Genomic DNA, 5,889 nt, shown 5'->3' with positions numbered 1-5,889 from the left:
TCTGGACTTTCAAGGCAGATCGCCGTCGGTATTGAATGTCGAACTCACTCAGTCTCACCGTCCATTTCGCCAGTCATCCCGATGTATCGGGGCGACGTAAAATCGCCCTCAGGGGCTGGTCGATGAGGACCACGATAGCGTACGCTTGGAAATATGGACGAAGTCATTGTGCAGACATGATTAAGGCGAATATCATTTTCTCCGTCTTTGAGTACCGAGCTTCAGCTTCATGGAGCACTTTGCTGGTGTAATATATGGGTTGGTGAATTCGGCTCTCGTTCTTCCGGACGAGCACCGAGCTAACCGCCTCTAGGGAGGTTGTCAAGTAGAGGTACAGCATTTCTCTGACTTTCGACTTTACAAGCAGTGGCGGAGAGACCAGATATCTTTTCAGATCCTCGAAGGCTCGCCGGCACTCGTCCAGCCAAGAGAAATCCTTCGCCTACCTTAGGGTTTTGAAGAACGGGAGGCATCTCTTTGCCGATCGAGAGATGAATCGACTAAGCGCGATGATCCTTTCGTTAAGCTGCTGTACCTCTTTTTTGATGCTCGGGTGCTGCATATCGATGATTGCCTTTATCTTCTCAGGGTTAGCCTCAATTCCTCGTTGAGAAACGAGAAATTCGAGAAACTTCTCCGAAGTCACCCCGAAGGCACACTTAGTCGGATTTAACTTCATCCGATGTCGTCGAAGAGTGCAAAAAGTTTCTTCGAGGTCTTGGACATGATCTGAAGTCTGTGCACTCTTCACCAGCATGTTGTCCACGTACACCTCCATGTTACGTTCGATTTGATCTTTGAAGACCTTATTGACGAGTCGCTGGGAGGTGGCCCCGACATTTTTTAATCCGAAGGACATTATCCTGTAGCAGTAAAGGCCCTTGGCGGTCACGAAGGCTATGTGCTCTTCGTCTTCGGGCGCCATCCGGATCTGATTGTATCCGGCAAAAGTATCTATGAAGCTGAGCAGTCGATGTCCGGACGTCGCGTCTACCAGTTGGTCAATTTTCGAAAGTGAAAAGCTATCCTTCGGACAGGCATGATTTAGGTCGATATAGTCGATGCAGATCCTCCACCTCCCGTTGGCTTTTTTCACCATGACAACATTGCCGAGCCAATCGGGGTACGTAGTTTCTCTGATGAAGCCCACCTCGAGTAGCTTGTCCACGTTCTCGTCGATGGCCTTCTGTCTTTCAGGAGTGAAAGACCGCTTCTTCTGCCTCACTGGTCTCATTCCAGGGTCGATGTTGAGTCGGTGAATCATCGTCTCCGGGGGGATGCCGGACATATCCGCTGCCGACCAAGCGAATACGTCGGCATTGGCCTTCAGCAGCTCTACTAGCTGCCGTTGCTCAAGGTCGGATAATTGAGATCTGAACCAGACCACTCGTTCGGGATTCTCCGCTATCGGGATGGAAACCAGTTGTTCGATCGGTTCGCCCCGTTCTTCCTCTCCCCGCTGGTCCAACCTGTCAGCCGTCAGGGAGTCCTTCGCTTCGTTACTTCGAGCAGAGATTTGGAAGCATCGGCGGGCGAGCTGTTGATCCCCGCGCATCTCTTCGACTCCATTTTTGGTCGGAAATCGAACTAGCAGGTGGTGGGTCGAGACTATAGCTTTGAGCGCGTTTAGTCCGAGTCTTCCAAGTATGGCGTTATAGGCCGAAGGTACTTGAACGACTGCAAAGGTTAGGTGGACGGTGCTTTGTCGTGGTTCGATTCCAGCTGTCACGGGAAGAGAAACTTCTCCTTCCACCGTGACGGCTTCTCCGGTGAAACCCACCAGGGGCATGGAGACTCTCTCGAGTCGATCAGCCGACAGTCACATTCGGAAGAAGGTCGAGTAAAACAAAATATTAGTCGAACTTCCATTATCAACATAGATTCTTCTTACATCATAATTTGCTATTGTTGCCAAGACAACAACAGCGTCATCATGGGGAGTTTGGATTCTTCGAGCATCTTCATCTGTAAAAATAATTACATCGTCTTGGCGCAGCTTCTTCGTTGATTTCCCTCCAGCAATCGTTCTTCGATCCAGTCATTTGGAGATCATGTTGATGACCCCGGTCGTGGGCTGATTGTTTGCTGCCTCGTCAGTCGGTTGGGGTCATCGGTCGGTGACGGATCGAGTCGATGGGTTTCTTCAAAATTTTTCGAGATACCCTCGGCGTATGAGGACCTCGATTTCATCATTAAGTTGGATGAACTGCTCGATATTATGGGCGTGGCCTCGATGAAATCGACAGTACTTTCACCGATCGAGGCCCTTTGCCTTCAAAGGCGGAGGCCGCCACAGATATTCTTCTCCTTTGATCTCCATCAAAATCTTTGCACGAAGAGCAGAGAGAGGGGTATAGGAGTCATACCTGTGACGTATCAGCCTCAAACTCCACCGCCGGGGTGATCTCGGGCTCCATCGCTGGGGCGAGCCCTATTTGTCGGTCGGGGGCCTGCTAGGCTCGGCAGGAGCCCGACCTTTTCTTCACTTCTCCTTCGGGCCCTTGGTCTCAGTCAGACGTCGGTCGGAAGCTCCTTCGTCTGCGCGTATGTATTTGTACGTGCGCTCCAGCAGTTCGGCGTATGTCCGGGGGAGGATCTTGTCCAAGGAGTATGTAAATCGGGACCCCCTTAGCCCCCTCTTCATGGTTGAGATAGCCATATCTTCGTTGAGGTCTCAAACTTCAAGCGTGACCGCGTTAAATCGCGTCATGAAGTATCGGAGTATCTCATTTTCTCCCTGCTTGAAGGAAAAAAGGCTGTTCGAGGTTCGTGGCGGCTTCCGACTGATGCTGAAATGGACTACGAAGGCATGTTCAAGCTGTCCGAAGGAGTGAATGCTTCCTGAGCGAAGGTCGGAGTACCAGGCCCTGGCGGCCTTGCAAAGTATGGTGGGGAAGCCAATGCAGAGAAGGACATCGGTTGCTCCTTGGATCGTCATGAGAGCCTTGTAGCTCTCCAGATGGTCAACTGGGTCGGTGGAGCCGTCGTAGGGCTCCACATGAGGCATCTTGAACCGACTAAAGATCGGCTCGTCGAGGATGAGTCGGGAGAGAGGTTGGGCGGTCTGAAAGTTGACGTCGTTCGAGGATTTCTGTCCGTATATCTGAAGCTAGGCAAGCCGATGGTCGATTTCTTCGAACCTGCATTCGTAGTCATCGGCCCGTCGGTGCTGGGAGATCCCGGGGGTCGAGTCTCCTGACGAATCTGAGGGGGAGGCGGACGGTGTTCACGGCCGCTTCTCCTTCCTCGCTCGTTCCAGCTGGGAAGGAGAGAGTCGTCGGGATCGATGGGTATCATGCCGTGGCCTCTCTCCTCCTCTCGGTGGGAGTGCTGTGACAGCTGCTCCTGAGGAAGAGACGGAGACCGACGCGGGCGTCGGCGGCTGCTCCTGGAAGGCATCAGATGTGCCGCCGGTTGCCCCGCCGGCGAGTGCGGCAACCGGGTTGGTTGTTATTGAAGGCTCTTGACTGCATCCATCAGCACAGTCATCTGCCGCACAATCGCTGCGATTTGCACCCCATGGTCACCACAGGATGCGGAGAGCTGGGCTCCGCCATGGAGGGTGGAGGAGAGGCCTCTTTCCGACGGGAAGAGTGCCTCGCCGATCCGGTGGCCCTCGATCGCTGAGCCTTGGTTCTTGTCATTTCGAAAAGATTTTTTTCAAGCTCTGTGGAGGTCGGCCCCCCTTCCTGACGCGCTAAACCTGCTGCGGCCAATCTTCTCGTCGTCTGGTCACCGGGAACGAGCACCTGCAAGAGAAGTCCACACTGATCGGAGATGCCTCCGATGGGGACCCTCCGACAGTCAAGTGAGAGAGGAGACTAGGCAACAGTAGAAATGAATCAAGGGAACTCAGCGAGAGAGAGAGAGAGAGTCCAGGGGCTTCGAAATAACCTCCTTGCAGCACTGTTGCCTTCTCTGTTTTATAGTAGAGCGCGGCGTGGTGCCGCCATTAATGGTGCAAACAACTGGGGGAGTTGTCAAGTCGCCGGAGGCTGTCAGAGTCGCCGCGGACTGTCAAGTCACCGTGGGCTATCAAATCGCTGGGATTAATCTATGTCCTTGGCAGGACAATACTCCAGGGCGGCTATGCCGCACGCCCTTGTCAGGACTACGGCCCACAGCAGTCGTATGGTGTTTGGAGGAGCCGACCGTCCATATGTTGGCATTTGGTTGCGAGACGTCGGGTGAAGACCCAGGGACACCGTCGGCTGGTCTGATGCATTGCGGAAATCGGACATCGGCCACCACCCCATCTGACAGTGAGTCGGTAGAGTCGGACTCTGCCGTTCGGCTAGTCGAGAACAGAATCGGTCCGTCCGACCGATATACCTTCGGTCGGACAGTATTGACAGTCGTCGGTTGGTGCGGTCGGTAGAGTCGGATGTCGGTTAGACAGATCCGAGAATGAATTGGCGTAAAAGGGGTCGGTCGGTATATCCCAACAATAGCATAGATAAGATAAAAAAAATTGGGATGCATGGATATTACTATTGTCGTGTGTATATGTGTTGTTTACCTTACGAGCATTGTTCTTTTGAGGCATATTAAAGTGTTAGGTGCAGCTGTATTGCACCCATGGTTCTTGCCTCCTCCAAAAGTAACATTTTTCATTTAAGAAAAAGGATCTTGCCTTTCGGTTAAAAAAGTTCAAACCTTCATGCGGAACCAAATTGTTTGCACATTTTATTATCCATCAACAACATGGTCCATCTTCATTCTTTCTTCGCCATTTTCACATTTTGTTCTTCATTGCTGTTTGTTATCTGCAGTTCATTACTGTTGACGCTAATAATCACATATTCTCATCGTAAACATGCTCGATTTGATTACTCTCATGGTTTTCTGTTCTTTGCTTATAAATATATCTTTTTTCTTTGATTCAACTTATCAATATATCTTCTTTGATCTGAACTTACTCTATATCAGTATTTTTTTTCCCCTGTTTATATATCTGCCTATTCCCCACCCCCCCTCTTCTTCATGCGAACATTCTGTATCTTATGACCCTTACAACCGTTTGGAAATACCATCAACCTGTGTCCGTTTCTTCTTCTTCTTCTTCTTCTTCTTTTTTGTAATGTCAAAGATGCTGAACGGGATAAGTCATTGTTACCACCCTTAGGCAAAGTTAAATATTCATGGATTGCCTGTTTTGGACATCTAATGTTTTTTTGTACTGCACTTTCTAGTTTATATCCCCTCAGAAGATCTATGTCTATATATGCAGATACACAAGTTAGAGGCGGAACATGAGAGGTTAGAGGAGGATGTTGCTATCTATAATCTTACAGCAAGAGCAGCTTAAGCTCTCACCTGCATGTATGAAGGTATTTATACAGGTACACAATTCAGGCTATACAATTTTGTGTCGACTTGTTGCAATACAGGTATTAATTCAGCTTAAGCGATCTCATATTACGTGCTTTCAGTTGGTTCAAGCATGGATCCATGGTGATCCAATATCCACTCAGTTCGGAGCTTAATCTCGAAGCTTCAGAAACTCACACCCGAATTCTAAGTGGGTCGGGTCCTAAAGCCCGACCCGCTAGAGCAAATCCTGGCGATGTGGTCTCCCTTGGAACGCTCGGATTCCCGGTCAGGCGGACCAATTTGAAAGCCCAAGGCGGGTTAAGTTCCGTGGGTTGTGACTTGTGATTGATCTGTCTTTTTCGCTTCAACAGCAAACAGCCTTGTTAGCTCATGCGTCAGCAAACAGCAAACAGATTATTAGTGAAACGAAGCGTGGACCCCGCCTCACATTGCCCATTATTACACCGAACGAGACAGCGGATCCTCGGCCGTTTCGGTTCCGCCCTCGTGGTAGCGGTGCGTCGATATGGAGTAGGGTTTTCATGCGGGGATCTTATTTGGAGGGAAGGGGGACCT

Source organism: Elaeis guineensis, chromosome 7, assembly GCF_000442705.2.
Source record: "Elaeis guineensis isolate ETL-2024a chromosome 7, EG11, whole genome shotgun sequence".
In the NCBI taxonomy this organism is placed as follows: Eukaryota; Viridiplantae; Streptophyta; class Magnoliopsida; order Arecales; family Arecaceae; genus Elaeis; species Elaeis guineensis.
This window is presented reverse-complemented; position numbering follows the sequence as displayed.